General features: G+C 44.5%; 1 long non-coding RNA gene across 1 annotated transcript in view; it reads right to left on the reverse strand.

Annotated features, from left to right (window-relative positions):
* Positions 1 to 2,206: 2,206 nt before the first annotated feature.
* LOC136789480 (uncharacterized) overlaps positions 2,207 to 16,142 on the reverse strand; it is a 200,197-nt gene continuing 186,261 nt past the window's right edge. Inside the window, exon 2 of the long non-coding RNA XR_010828213.1 lies at positions 2,207 to 4,501. This is a non-coding gene — a long non-coding RNA (uncharacterized lncRNA). The remainder of the gene's footprint in view (positions 4,502 to 16,142) is intronic.

Consider the following 16,142-nt stretch of genomic DNA (forward strand, 5'->3'; position numbering starts at 1 on the left):
ATGGTTGGAATCTTGGTTTGGTAAATGGAAAGGGATGGTAGTGTCCATATTTACATCCTTGATTGTAGTAGCAGGAGTTTTGACAGCCATTGGTTGTTGCATTATCCCCTGTGTAAGGGGACTTGTCCAACGGTTAATTGAAACTGCACTTTCGAAACAAATGACCATGGATCCACCACCCTACTCAGATAAGATGATGATATTAGAGGAAATGGAAAGCAAAGAAAGTGAAGAAGAGGAAGACATCTACCAAATTACACCTTAGAGAAAAATTTTGCAAAAATCAACAAATTATAAAAAGAGAAAAGGGGGGAATTGTGGGAATGGAAATGTTGTTTTTGCAGTGTTACATTGTATAGAAGGAAGGAATGTGGTATTGAAATATGCTTACAGTGATAAGAAAGCTTAACAGAAAACCTTGTAAAATGCAGACAGCCGGACTCCTTAGAGCAATTAGGTGAAAATCACGGTGTCAAGTCAAATCAGATAAGTGATGAAACATTACCACTTCAAACAGTAAAAAAGTCAAAAGAAATTTGACATTTAACAGGCCAGCAACTGAAGGCCAGGCATTGTCTGTGAAGCATCAGATAGATTGTGAACCTGGATTACCCACTCCAGTGGGGAAACAGGGGAGGGTCCTGTCATCAAAAAGTATATAAACTGTGTTTTTGGAACTAGTAGGCGCGCTCTCCTGCTTGTGGGGCGCCCGCCATTGCAATCGCGAATAAATTACTACTTCACTGAGATCCTTGCCTGAGCCTAAGTTATTGGCTACAGAGTGTTTCTCACAGTAATGGGAATGGGAGTTTTGCCACTGAATATGGGCAATCACTGCTGATGTGGCTGTGGAAAAGGATAAGAGGTGACATCAAGGAGGAATTACACAGTCTCTCCCCTACAGTTTTGCAAATATGGTGTTTGAAAATTCAAGGTATGCATGCTCTGTGTACATAGTAAATGTGTCAGTGTTTGCTAGGACAGATGGGACTAAAGAGGGAGAAAAATATTGTAGCTGGAAAGTAGGTAAAATGTCTCTGGACAAGGGTGGATTCTTCCTCAGCACAAAGTTTTGTATCATAAGGCAATGACATCTCCTTTATTTATTTATATTTATGTTCCGCAGAATATGCTCTAAAAACACCAGCTCCCTATATTACACCTGCAAAACAGGCTGAAAACACTCAAAATGTGAGTGGCTTCGGCTAAAGACAGATTCAGGTGTCATGAGATGATCAGTAGATAAAATGCAGAAATGTGGGAGTATCGCCATGGGGGTCTGACTCTTAACGATGAGGCCATCAGGAATGTAAACAAGTTAGAAGAAACAAAGAAGGGTGATTCAGGAGACACCTTGCTGTCTCAAACTGCTTGTTCTCCAACAGTTAAGACATGGAAGTTGCAAAATGTTTGCTGTTGCCGGGCAAAGTTGTTGACCAATGAATAGTTAGTGGAAAAGGACTGCTGTAGAGCTAATGGTATAAGAAGGGAGCCTGCCCTCAATAGGGAGTTAAAGTTATTGATCCTTAAAGAACCTTGGTCTCCGTGTAGTCATTATGCCACACAGAAATGTACTTTTCTTTCACAGGTAGGTTGGCCTCCAGGTTTGGCCTTTAGTTTATAGCATTTTTTGTTTAGAATTTAGTTTCATTTCCCTCACAAACCACCCGTACTCACCCACACAACTACAACCACTGTAGGCTGTTAATTATGAGAGAAAATGCTAATTGGAACCAAATTATGTCTAGAAGAAAATTAGAGCTAATTTTGTACTGGATGAGTCCACATATTTTTAAAAAAACAAACAACACACATTCATTTATTGTATTTGCTTGGTCATGTGAATAAGTATTTTGGAGTTTCATTTATGCAAAATATTTAATGAGATTAATTTACCAAAACAAAAAAACACTCACAAACAAAAAATAAACTGTTTTCTTTTGTCCTCTTTCCACATTTTTGAAGCAAACCATCCTGTTCTGCTCCTCAGAGCTTTTCAACTAGTCTGCTCACAACAATACCTGGGATCCTTCCAGTAGCGTATTAAGCAACATGACTGCACTATCACATATTGCTTCTCTTTTATTCTCTCCCTGGGTGGAAAGTAGCATACGCAGTGGAGACTCTCATTTTGCTCCACTATTCTGTACTAATTGGCTTTTCCTAAACAGTGAAGGCATCATTGTTATAAGTGAGACCATACAAATTTCTTGGTCTATCAGAAATATTTTATTAATTAAGTAAGCAGGCACAAGCAAAACAGCGCTGGGCGGCTGGGGAGTCTCCGCTCCACCACAGCACGCAACTTTCCCTTTTCAGTGTCGCCGTTTTATAGCATCCAAGTTTCGGCTTGTCAGGACTTGTTGGACCTTCTGAAGCTGCGCAGTTCGTTGTTGGGGGTCGTTGTTTTTCTTTCAATGATCATGCGTTGTGCTCGTGTTCAAGGGGGAGGGTAGTGAAGCGGGAAACAGTATTTCACAGAGTCTTTGTTTTACCAAGGATGTTTATCCAACACCCCCTCCCCACTATCTACTTGCTTAGTCTTCCCCCTTAACAAGGTCGTAAATTGCAAAACCTTATCTTCTCAGCAGATTCTCTGAATTCCTTTTAAAGACAATGAACAAACACCCGCTAATTTATCACAATCCCTCCTTTTTCTTTTTCTAACATATTTTGTTCATTGATGAATTTTTGAAGCACTTGTTTGCTCAATATTAAAGTTTCTGCATCATTCTCCTCCTGTTCAAGAGATTCATATTTCGCACGCACAAGCATAAGGTGAGCTGCCTCTAATCGGTTTTTTACAATCGCGATTATTTGATTGAATATACATGGTACAAAAGTTAGTGTTAATATGAGCAGCAACAAAGGTCCTGCTATAGTTGATAGCAGTGTAGTGAGCCAAAGTGAGTAATTAAACCAGGATTCATACCAATTCTGGTGGGCTTCATTTTCTATTTTTCGTTTTTCTAGCCCTTCTCTCAATTTAGTCATTGTATCCCTTACTACTCCAGTATGATCTGCATATACGCAACACTCCTCTCGTAGGGCTGCACACAATCCTCCTTGTTGTAGAAAAATCAGATCTAATCCCCTACGATTTTGTCGTACAGATTTCTCTAAAGCTGATATAGATTGCTCGATACGGGCCAAATCCTCATCTACAGCAATGCGTAGAGAGGTAAATTCTTGGCTTTGTTTTACCAGAGAGGCCATTCCAGTTCCGGCTCCTGCAGCCCCCAGAATCATCAGAGTGGCTAAAGTGACAGTCGTAATAGGCTCTCTCTTCCTTAAGTGTTTTTTTGCCATAGCATGTTGGATGTACATATACTCCTCAGAATGGTAAAGAATCCTAGGTATAATTACTACCTGTACACAAAAATCATGAGACGAGTTGAACAATTTCAAAGATAAGCATGGAGTTACCCCCAGAGACGAACATACCCATCTGGTGTTATCTGCTGGTATTAACCATTTTTCTTTGTCTAATTGTGTAACATTTTCTGTAATATTGCATAGATGGAACTTCTCACCAGGGACCGTGCCTACGCACCTGCCATTCCCAGTTACTTCCGTTAACGTTATTCCTACATCCCTTCCCCAATGGCATTGTGGGGGATCGGTTTCGTTTGAACGGGTGGTTTCTCCCAGATCCCCAATGGCGTCGTAATATGAGGGCCTTATATCAAGACATAACCAGCAAGGTCTAGGCACGTCTGGATTTGGTTGATTCAACAACTGATAACTAGCATTCGTGATTCTCCATACGTTATTCCCGGTCACCCCTTCATTTCTAATCCCGTACTCCGGGTTTACTGATCTATTAGCAACCTCCAGTGGTTTAGGGCTATTAGCAGTTAGCATTCTAAAAGCTTGTGTAGGCTGAATCCTCAAAACACTCCCCGACAGTTTCTGATTTGGTCCCACCCGTTGGGGACTCTTAGTCTCTTCCTTCTTTATATAGATGATGCCTCCCCTATCAGTCCCCCAGCAGTAGTTATCTGCTGAACAACATGGTGATCTTCCCATCTAATCAGGCTCCATTTAAAAGGTTTGTGAGGGTGCGCAGACCCAGGAACAGTGTAAACAATCGTACCCATTACTATGTATCGCAAAAAAAAAAAATGGCTAGGGCCCATTTTCCAGAGTTCTTTACCTGGCCACGTAAGTCCCCACCATTTCACTCTCTGCCTCGCTTGTCAGTTCGGTTGCAGCGAACTACAAGGTGCAGGTTCTTCTCGGCAGCAGCAGTGTTCTTCAGGGGAGTTTCTCAGGTAACCGCGACCTTTTTCTGATCAAACAGGGTCCCCTCTCCTCCTTTTTTTTTTTTTTTTTTTTTTTTTTACGATACATAGACAGTTAGACCATACTTATCGAGTTCGTTTCAACGTGAGCTTTAAGTCATCAGGGCCTGCGACCGCTTCCCATTTGCTTTTCTGGATCGGTCCTTTCACGCGACTGGCATGCGTTCACCCCTTCTCAGCCGTCCGGATAGCCGTCTCTGTGATAAGTAAAACAACATAGGGGCCTCCCCACCGCGGTGTTAAAGACGTTTCTTTCCATGTCTTAATTAGAACCCTATCTCCAGGTTGTATCCTATGGATTGCTATATCTAGCCACCAAGCCTTTCGCTTGCAACTCCCTCCGTCGGTTCATAAGCTGTATTAAATAAGGTTTTAATTGGATATCCTGTACCTGGGGGTGATCAGATGGCATCTCTAAATCATAAGGCATACCATACAGCCTTTCAAAAGGTGAGATTCCAACATCGGCTCGGGGCTATGTCCGGATATTCAATAGTGCAAGCGGTAAACATTTCACCCAGGAGGTTTTAGTCTCTATCATAAGCTTTGTTAGTTGCTTTTTAATTTCACCATTCATTCGTTCTACCTTTCCCGAACTCTGAGGATGCCAGGGAGTGTGATATTCCCATTTAATTCCCAGAGCCTTCATCGTGTCTCGGGATACCTTTGACACAAAGTGTGGGCCTCGATCAGAGTCAATTGCTTCTATTACCCCGTATCTGGGTATGATGCTTTCTAATAATATCTTTACCACGGTTTGAGCTGTGGCCCTTGCCGTAGGGAATGCTTCAACAAAGTTTGTGAGGTGGTCTACAATAACTAACAAGTATCTATATCGCCCCGTTTTTGGAAGTTCAGTAAAATCTAATTGAATCTTTGCAAAAGGTCGATGTGCCAATTCTCGTCCTCCTCCCGGGACCCTTTTTCTCATGTGTTGAGCATTTACCCTCCGACAAGTTATGCAATCATTTACGATCCTCTTTGCTATATTATAAATCCCTATACACATATAATATGTGGCAAATGTTTGACCTCAGTGCCAGGAAAGCTCATGGAGCAGATTATCTTGAGGGTCATCACGCGGCACTTGCAGGGCAAGCAGGCGATCAGGCCCAGTCAGCATGGGTTTATGAAAGGCAGGTCCTGCTTGACGAACCTGATCTCCTTCTATGACCAAGTGATGCGCTTGGTGGATGAGGGAAAGGCTGTGGATGTGGTTTACCTTGACCTCAGTAAGGCTTTTGACACAGTTCCCCACAACATTCTCCTCAAGAAACTGGCTGCTCGAGGCTTGGACTGGCGTACGCTTCGCTGGGTTAGAAACTGGCTGGATAGCCGGGCCCAGAGAGTTGTGGTGAATGGAGTCAAATCTGGTTGGAGGCCGGTCACTAGTGGTGTCCCCCAGGGCTCGGTACTGGGGCCGGTCCTCTTTAATATCTTTATCGATGATCTGGATGAGGGCGTCCAGTGCACCCTCAGTAAGTTTGCAGATGACACCAAGCTAAGTGCGTGTGTCGATCTGCTCGAGGGCAGGAAGGCTCTGCAGGAGGATCTGGATAGGCTGGACCGATGGGCTGAGGTCAACTATATGAAGTTCAACAAGGCCAAGTGCCGGGTCCTGCACCTGGGGCGCAACAACCCCAAGCAGAGCTACAGGCTGGGAGATGAGTGGCTGGAAAGCTGCCTGGCCGAGAGGGACCTGGGAGTATTGGTTGATAGTCGGCTGAATATGAGCCAGCAGTGTGCCCAGGTGGCCAAGAAGGCCAACAGCATCCTGGCCTGCATAAGAAGCAGTGTGGCCAGCAGGTCTAGGGAAGTGATTGTGCCCCTGTACTCGGCTCTGGTGAGGCCGCACCTCGAGTACTGTGTTCAGTTTTGGGCCCCTCGCTACAGGAAGGACATGGACGTGCTCGAGCGAGTCCAGAGAAGGGCGACCAAGCTGGTGAGGGGTCTGGAGAACAAGTCTTATGAGGAGCAGCTGAGGGAGCTGGGCTTGTTCAGCCTGGAGAAGAGGAGGCTCAGGGGAGACCTTATCGCTCTCTACAGTTACCTTAAAGGAGGCTGTAAAGAGGTGGGGGTTGGTCTGTTCTCCTACGTGCCTGGTGACAGGACGAGGGGGAATGGGCGAAAGTTGCGCCAGGGGAGGTTTAGGTTGGATGTTAGGAAGTACTTCTTTACCGAAAGGGTTATTAAGCATTGGAATGGGCTGCCCAGGGAGGTGGTGGAGTCACCATCCCTGGAGGTCTTTAAAAGACGTTTAGATGTAGAGCTTAGCGATATGGTTTAGTGGAGTACTTAGTGTTAGGTCGGAGGTTGGACTCGATGATCTTGAGGTCTCTTCCAACCTAGAAATCTGTGATACTGTAAAATTGATCCACCAACGCCTGAGTACCCCAGTGCGTCTGTTCATGAAATCTCCGTAGCACCCTCATAGCTACTGATTTTGGTAACACTTCCCGTCCATCAGGCAGTACCCATTTCCCTTTATCGTTTTTTTTTGTTTTTTGTTTTTTTTTGTTTTGAACCCCCATTTGTGTCATCTTGTCTTCTTCTGTAATAGTGAAACAGAGTAAGGGGAGGGGAATGGGCATAAGCATATTTTGAATCTGTATATATTGTACCGCTTTTATTTTTCAACAGTTTTAGGGCCTGCAATATGGCATATAGCTCGCAAGCTTGGGCAGACCAGCTAGGGCTCAAAGGTCCAGATTCCACTATCTCAAATGTTTTCTCGTTTACTAACGCGTATCCTGATTTTTGCTTTCCCTCGACTACTCTCGAGGAACCATCCACATATATCTGTTCACCGATGGGTAATTCCACCTCCTCTAGATCAGGTCTCAATTTCGTTTGCTCTTCTATATTTCGGAGGCAATCATGTCCTAAGGACTCATTTGGTTCCCCATAAAGATATTGAGCAGGGTTCTGTAGGGAGGTTGTTCCTAAGGTTAATTTTGGAGAGGAAATCAAAATTCCTTCATATTTTAATAATCTGGCGTCAGTGATCCATTTCTCTGCCTTCTGTTGCAGTACCCCGCATATATTGTGTAGAGATATTACTTTGATTTCCCCCCCAAAAGTGATCTTCTGTGCTTCTTCCGCTAACAAGGCAGCAGCTACCACTACCTGCAAACAGTTTGGCCAACCCCGGCTAACCGGATCCAATAATTTAGACAAATAGGCCACAGGTTTGTTTTTTTTACTCCCTGCCCATTCTTGGGCCAGCACTCCGTATGCTGTGCCTTCTGCGCTGTTCACAAAAAAAAAAACAAAACAGCCTCCTTAAATCTGGTAAGCTTAACACTGGGGGGGGCGTACTAGTTCCTCCTTTAACTTGTTCAGTCGTTCCTCATCTTCTTTTGTCCATTTGAGTAATCCATCCTTATTCAGCTTGTTATATAAAAATTTAACCTTTCCACTATAATCTTCTATCCATTGTCTACAGTATCCGGTCAACCCTAACAGTTGCCGTACCTGCCTTTTAGTTCGCGGGGACGCTAAAGCCAATATTCCACTGATTCTGCCTGGGTCTAACTTCTTAGTCCCCTTACTTAACTGGTGACCCAGGTACTTTATCTCTTGCTCCACAATTTGTAATTTTGCCCCTCCTTTTTCTTTTAAAGGGTACAGAGGGTACAGATTAACTCGATTCTCTGAGCCAATCCAAAGGCTCGCATATTCGCTCTCCTCTAAACAAAAAGGTTCCTTTGCATTTACATAAATGTTTAAGGCTTGGCAAACCCAGTCTTCAAATGACCCAGATATGGGCCAATAATTTGCCTACCTCCCCAAACTTCAACACAATAATGAATTATTTTTACTTTATCCTTTCCCCGCCTAAAAGGGGAATCACTCCAATTCTTAATCATTAACCCCAGTGGACTATCTGGGGGAATAGGGGGCAACCTAGCACTAGGCATTACCCCACCCATGGGACCAGAAGGCTTACTCTTCTTCTGTCCCATCTTCCGGAGTGCCTTCACACACACACAGAGCCGCTTCCCCCTGGTCGTGGCCCAGTCCCTCGCGGGATGTGGGAACCGCACTACTGAGGGGTCCGCACTCACTTCGTCCGCAATTGGACGTCTCACACAGACGCACTCCGGGATCACCAACCCCAACCGAACGGATCACCGGCCTATACTTACCCACCCCGTGGGTCTTCGTTCGGTCTTCGTGCACAAAGATTGCTTGGGGTTACCGGTTTTATTTGCTTGTGCCTAATTTTGGGTTCGTCGGTGAAGGGCTCGAGCGGGATTTCCCGTTCCCGGGGCCGCCAGAATCGGCGAGGCGCCTCCCCTAGAGGGATTCCCAGTCAATCCGCCTTCCTCCGAGTCACGGCACCAAATTTGTTATAAGTGAGACCATACAAATTTCTTGGTCTATCAGAAATATTTTATTAATTAAGTAAGCAGGCACAAGCAAAACAGCGCTGGGCGGCTGGGGAGTCTCCGCTCCACCACAGCACGCAACTTTCCCTTTTCAGTGTCGCCGTTTTATAGCATCCAAGTTTCGGCTTGTCAGGACTTGTTGGACCTTCTGAAGCTGCGCAGTTCGTTGTTGGGGGTCGTTGTTTTTCTTTCGATGATCATGCGTTGTGACAATGAACAAACACCCGCTAATTTATCACATCATGGCCAGGAATATCATGTTGCGGTAGACCAACTGAGAAGTGGCATGCAATACCTGAGGCCAGATTGTTGTTCATCAGGAGGGGACAGAGTCTCTAGGCATTTTCAGGTTTCTGCCTTTACCTCGTGATGAAATTTTGTGTTGTTATAGTCACAAATAAGCACAATATTTTAATTACCTTGAAATTGTTCTTTTTCCTGTATGGATTTTTTTGAATACTCAAAGCCAGATTCAAAGTCCTTTCTGAAATATAATTTCTGTGCAACTGAATTCATTACACATCACTTCAGTTCTATTATACATGGCAGATGATCTTTTGCTCATTTTTATCTGTAAATTCTTCAGGAGTTTTATAGACAGTGCTTGAAATGGTAATTCAGACACTCTGAAATGAAGCTGGTAGGCAAATGTAAAGAGCCAGAATGTTGTATCACTGTATGCAGAGCATTTCAACAACAATTTGTGAGAATAAAAAGTAATGTGTCAACAAAGTGCTTTTGACAAACAGCAAGTATCTGCCAAACAATCCTCTATGGACATGATAGATAGTCAAATGAAAAGGACCCATGGATCATACCCAATCCTTGGGCCAACAAGTGAACCATGCTATTTTAACTCATCTACAGAGGTAAAAGTATTTTACTAGTGCAAACTTTGCAAGAATTAGCCATATAATATGTATTATAACCCTAAAATTCCAATTAACTTCCCCGACAAGATAAATGTATTTGCATGGCAAATGATTCTTCACAGTAAACTAGCTAGAAAATAGGTAAAACCTTTTATCAGGATAATTTTTTTTCCTATCCCAAATTTGGCTGAAACATAATAAGAATTAATTCCAGAGCATTTAAGGAGGATTTGCATTTAGAACTAACTTAGTGTGCAAAAGGGTTCAGAGATTTGCAGCTAATAAAACATGGCATCAATATAATGAAAGAACTAAGTGAAAGAACACCTCCTAGATGTTCCTCAGCCCTTCAAAGTCACCTCTCTGGAATCACACAAATTTCAAAGAGAGAAAACCATATCTATACAAAAGGAAAAGAAAAAGGAGTTCAGCCTTCTAAGAAGATGAGAAATGAATGTGCAACTGCTACAGGCTGGCCTACTGAGGGCAAACCTACAAAACCTTATTCCAGTGCAGATCTTCTAAGCACAGAGGTATTTAATCTGAGAATAATGCCAAAAAAATGAGCAACTAAGGATCATTCCTCAGAGCCGGAGGTAACATATTCTGGTGTCATTTGCAGTTAAAATGTTATTTTGGAAGACATTTGCTTCTCCGCCAGTAGAGTGAGACACAAAGGAAGAGTGAACTTTAAATGCCATTTAGTAGGTTTTCATTGCTGTAAAGCTGTTGCCTGAGGGAGGGTTGATGTTCAGTGACAGATGGAAGGGCCAACTAGAAGTATTAACAAGCACAGGTAGAATAAAAGTACAGTGTTCAGGTGAGTGGAGGTGTCAAGGCACTATAGCAAAAGTTTTCTCACTGAATGTAGAATATTTATCATATTTTTAGAAATGCAGAAAGCTGTTTTTCATTGCTGATGTTAAATCAAATACAGAAAAGTTTGTCTGATGCTGTTTTAAATTGTTTTGAACAGTAAAGTACCCTGGAACGTTTGCTGCATGAAAGATAGTACCTCAGAGTGCTTTACTGTTGTAATTTCCATGGAAATTAACATTTACATGCATGGTTATCACACTTTCCTTGTAATGTAAAGTATTGCCATCTAAATCCCTTTGAATTACAGTCATTGTGGTATCATCAATCTGACTCAAGATTTGGTCTACATTCCTGCTTGAGTTTGCCGAATACTTTTGTTTTTTCTCTTGGTGTTGAGCTATACAAATTAGTACTGAATGGAATTTTAATATTCAACAACCGTTTCCTCTTGATTTTTTTTTCAATTTCTCCTGTTCAGGCTCTTGTCTATCCCTCCTCCTGTGTCTACTGCAAGCACTTAATTTTAAATACATGAGCTGAAACCCACATAAATGGATGTCCCATCCCTGGAAATGTTCAAGGCCAGGTTGGATGAGGCTTTGAGCAACCTGATCTAATGGGAGGTGTCCCTACCCATGGGGGTGGGACCAGATGATCTTTAAGGTCCCTTTCAACCCAAACCATTCTATGATTCTATGAAACCATTCTATGATTCTATGATAAAGTAAATCCATAAGGAATTTGGTCCATGTTCCACTCAGACAAGCCCCATAGAAATGGTATACCTCCACCACAGTCTTTTTATCAAAACATACTCTTGTGGCTGTGACAGCATAACCACAGACTTCCGGATGTCTGCTGCCACAGAAAAGCCCCATAGCATCATTGGGAGATCATGGCTGTGATGATAAAATTTGATCTTACCAACAAAATGCAAGAAATCTGACTTCTGTTGCAGAGCCTTACTCGTGGAAGGCTTCTGAATAGCACAGCTTTTTTTCTATAACAGTAAATAAGAAAGGGATTATTCAATCTCACAACAGCAAGAATAATGTATACAAATAAAACGCCAAGAAAGCCCTCTCTAGAGTGACCTAATTCAAGGGCAGCTGGCCTTTCTGTTAGGCTATTGCTGTCATACACCTAACTGCAAGAACAAATACATTAAACATCTGGTCCTTAGACCAACAAGGTTCACACTAAATTGCTTCACAGTCCTTCCTTCATTATGCTGTCCCACAGGCATATGCAGACTCACCCTATGTGGAGCTCTCAGCATACTGACTGCTTTGATTCTAATAAAATGTTTGTATAAAATTGTGCTTTAAAGTACATCACTTGTAAAATCTATTAGAAGGTAGATATTGCCGGAACTCATATCAGTTACTGAAGATGGAAGAAATGTGTAAAGGAGGCGTATGTTGGGTGTGTGACGCATCAAGTGTTTGGCAAGAGAAAGAAAGGGACCTCATGTCTCATATAGTGGATGATCTTTGGCTCCAGCATCTGGTCACTGGTGACAGTAGGAATTATTTCAAGAGGTAAACAGGAAAGAAAAGAAGGAAGCTATTAAATGTGGCTCTGGAGCTCCCAAGAACACCAGTCCAGGTGACCAGGCTCATAAGTTAATGGAGTGAGTGAATGTTCACCTTTCAGTGACTAGCAGTGACTACCCTATAATTAACAGCAGTGACTCTGCTATCAAGTGTAAGTTAAATGCTCCATCTTGTTGTTATATCTTTCTATAGCCACTTTCATTTTTTGTAAAGATGTATTATTACTAGATTGAGGTGTTCTTTTTGTATCTTTATCTCATCAGTAGCAAAACTAACCTCCAATTCCAGCAAGACCACCATATATTGAATGTCCAGTATTGCAGTCTCTGGGACATAGCCTTTACAACTGTCAAGACAGCTCAAGAGCCTGGTGATAAATTAGCAACACACAATACCAGGTGTAGGAATACTCTCTCCTGAGATTTTCCCAGTGCTTTACTGGCAGTCACAGGCGGCACTACTGAAAAATGCGAGGAACTCAGTTGTATGGGTTGAATTCATACACTTGAAATAAGGTGGTTGTCTATGTCTCCACTATAGAGAAAAAGACACAATTCATCTGATGAAATCTGGATGGCTGTTTTAGGCTGAAGTGAATTGTGACCTGAGGTTCACTGCCTTCCAGACTCTTCCATCTGTTTGTTTCTTTCTTGTATTTTTTATATTGTCTCCATCCAGAGCTTTCCTTCTAAAATCCATTGTATTAAGGACATTCACATTCAGTCACCTCATACTTTTCTCTAAAGAGTAATCACATAGTGATGGTGTTTATGGACTGTTATGCTACTTCAAATTATTCTTTAAATTTTCTTTTTTATACACAGCAATAATCAGTTTCAATGAGGATTCTTTTTTTATCCTTTTTTCTTATTTTTTTTTGTGAACATAACTGTTATACCTCACGTATCTGCTTCAGAAGGTGGTACACTTGCTTTATGGGGGACATTATTCACATGCAGAGGCTTTGTTAGTAAACGTGTCATCCTTTGTGCTGAAATAGCATGATGTTAACTTTGGATAAGTGAATATTAAACAGCAGTATCATCATTAGCTTTGTTGAGAGGACAGAGCATAGAGCTATGACTTAGAAACTTCAAGGTCTTTCCATGGTTTGGCCAATGACATATTAAACCTTGGACGAGTCACATCACCTCTGTATGCTTCAATTTTCTTACCTGTTAATTGAGTACTGAGAGTAAAAAGTTATAACAATTTGTTTGAGATGTTGTCCTGGTTCCAGTTAGGACAGAGTTAAGTAGCTCATAGTAGCTGGTAGGGTGCTATGTTGTGGATTAGGATGAGAAGAGCGCTGATAACATGCTGATGTTTTAATTGTTGCAGAGCAGTGTTTACACCAGGCCAAGGACTTTTCGGCTTCTCGCTCTGTCCTGCCAGCGAGCAGGCTGGGGGTGCAGCAGGAGCTGGGAGGGGACAGACCCAGGACAGCTGACCCAAACTGGCCAAAGGGGTATTCCATACCATCTGACGTCATGCTAAACAATATATAGGGGTGGCTGGCCGGGGTGGGGGGGCCGGCTGCTCGGGAATAGGCTGGGCATCGGTCAGCGGGTGGTGAGCAATTGCATTGTGCATCACTTGTTTTCTTACACATTATTATTGTTAATACTATTATCATTATCACTATTATTATTATTATTGTTATTATTATATTCCTTATATTCCTTATATTATTATATTCCTGTCTTAATAAACTGTCTTTATCTCAACTCACCAGCTTCACTTTCCCGTTTCTCTCCCCCATCCCAGAGAGGGAGGGGGGAGGGTGAGCGAACGGCTGTGTGGTGTTTAGCTGCCAGCCGGGTTAAACCACAACAGTCCTTTTGGCGCCCAACGTGGGGCCCGAAGGGTTGAGATATCGACAAATCTGACCAGAGTGTGTTAAACTAAAATTGGTATAAGTATTGGACCTGCTTAATAGTTGCTAGTCACGATGTGGATTGCCTTAATCTCCAGTCTGCTGTACCTGTATTCCAAATTGAGTTTTACGGTGCGTTACTTTCTGTATGTGCTCCCTGTTGCACTGTTTATCCTTTCCGGGCCCTGGTTTAAGATTGTTATGGTACTGTGCGGTGTAACAATGGCTTATGAAATGATGAAATATCTGGTCACGACTTTAACCTGGTATTTGTACTCAGCACTGACGTTGACTCTATACTTTGGAACCCATATCTCGGAAACTATTAGCAATTACACCTATTGCCTGTTTTCGTTAGGGAGCCAATCTGTGGAGGGGACAGGGGAAGACATGTTTCCCTACCTGTTCACTCTCCCTTTCTCCTTCACCACCACCCTCTTATCCCCCGAGCTAGTTACGGTGGTTCTCCGAGATGTTGAATATCCTTGGGATACTCAGACCAGCCTGCTCTTGTTGTTATGTCTCCTGAATGCGCTTCAGATTTTGTTGAGGGTTAAACAACTACTTAGGAATCTCATCCGGAGATCTGTCTTGAGGCGGGATAGTTGCGAGTGGCAGGGAGTGTGGGAGGATATGGGCAGGTTTCTAGAGCAGTGGTCACCTCCAGTGTTTTGGACATTCACCCCTGAACAACTGCAAAATCCTAAAAAGCTGGCAGAATGCTTGAAAAAAAGGTGTAATGACTCTGGCAAAGTGACACAAATCACTGTAGCGTGCTGGGGTCTGGCTTGTGCCTATTGAGCTGCAATTGATGCTACTAGCAACGTAGCGACAGCTCCTGCAGCCGCTCCAGTTCCAGCTCCTGCAGCTGCTCCTGCTCCTGCAGCCATTCCAGTTCCAGGTCCTGCAGCCGCTCCAGCTCCTGCAGCTGCTCCAGCTCCAGCTCCTGCAGCCGCTCCAGCTCCTGCAGCCGTTCCAGCTCCAGCTCCTGCAGCCACTCCAGCTGCAGCTCCTGCAGCCGTTCCAGTTCCAGCTCCTGCAGCCGCTCCAGCTCCTGCAGCCGCTCCAGCTCCTGCAGCCACTCCAGCTGCAGCTCCTGCAGCCACTCCAGCTGCAGCTCCTGCAGCCGCTCCAGTTCCAGCTCCTGCAGCCGCTCCAGCTCCTGCAGCCGCTCCAGCTCCTGCAGCCGCTCCAGCTCCTGCAGCCGCTCCAGCTCCAGCTCCTGCAGCCGTTCCAGTTCCAGCTCCTGCAGCCGTTCCAGCTCCTGCAGCCGCTCCAGCTCCAGCTCCTGCAGCCGCTCCAGCTCCTGCAGCCACTCCAGCTCCAGCTCCTGCAGCCGCTCCAGCTCCTGCAGCCGCTCCAGCTCCAGCTCCTGCAGCCGCTCCAGTTCCAGCTCCTGCAGCCGCTCCAGCTCCTGCAGCCGCTCCAGCTCCAGCTCCTGCAGCCGCTCCAGCTCCAGCCCCTGCAGCTGCTCCAGCTCCTGCAGCTGCTCCAGCTCCAGCTCCCGCAGCCACTCCAGCCCCTGCAGCAGCTCCAGCTCCTGCAGCCGCTCCAGCTCCAGCTCCCGCAGCCACTCCAGCCCCTGCAGCAGCTCCAGCTCCTGCAGCTGCTCCCACTCCTGTGGCTGGGTCAGAGAAACGAGCTGTAGCAGTGCAAGTTGACCCCGCAGAGGGTATTCCAACCCCTGTGGCAGACCCTGTGTCTGGATTAGAGAAACGAGCTGTAGCAGTGCAAGTTGCCCCTGTAGACAAGGTGAAGAAATGGTATAGAGGCTCAGGTCGTTTACAACGCAAACAGTCTTCTGCTAAGTCTGGGCATAGTGAAGACGAGGCTGGGCCATCAAAGGTGCAGGAGACTGAAGATGAGGATGAGGATGTCGAAAAATCAACAGTAACTACCCGGACCCTATACCAGCGTGAGCTAGGAGATGTACGAAAAGATTTTGGTCGCTGTATAGGTGAGCAGCTTGTCACCTGGCTGCTCCGGTGCTGGGACGCTGGAGCCAATTGTGTGGAATTAGGGGGCAAGGAAGCCAGGCGGCTGGGATCCCTTGCTAGGGACGCATGCATTGACAAAGCAATTGGAGATGGAGCACGATCTCGCAGCCTCTGGAGGCGTCTCCTGTCAGCTGTGCAGGAAAGGTATCCCTTCAAGGAAGAACTTGTATGTCTACCAGGCAAATGGACCACCATGGAGAAGGGAATTCAGTACCTGAGGGAATTGGCCGTACGGGAAGTAATTTATAAGGACCTAGACGACGCACAAACATCCGCAGATCCAGATGCAGTCCGGTGTACACCACCTATGTGGCGGAAGTTCGTACA

This window comes from Anser cygnoides, unplaced genomic scaffold (assembly GCF_040182565.1).
Source record: "Anser cygnoides isolate HZ-2024a breed goose unplaced genomic scaffold, Taihu_goose_T2T_genome scaffold_50_1, whole genome shotgun sequence".
Classification (NCBI taxonomy): domain Eukaryota; kingdom Metazoa; phylum Chordata; class Aves; order Anseriformes; family Anatidae; genus Anser; species Anser cygnoides.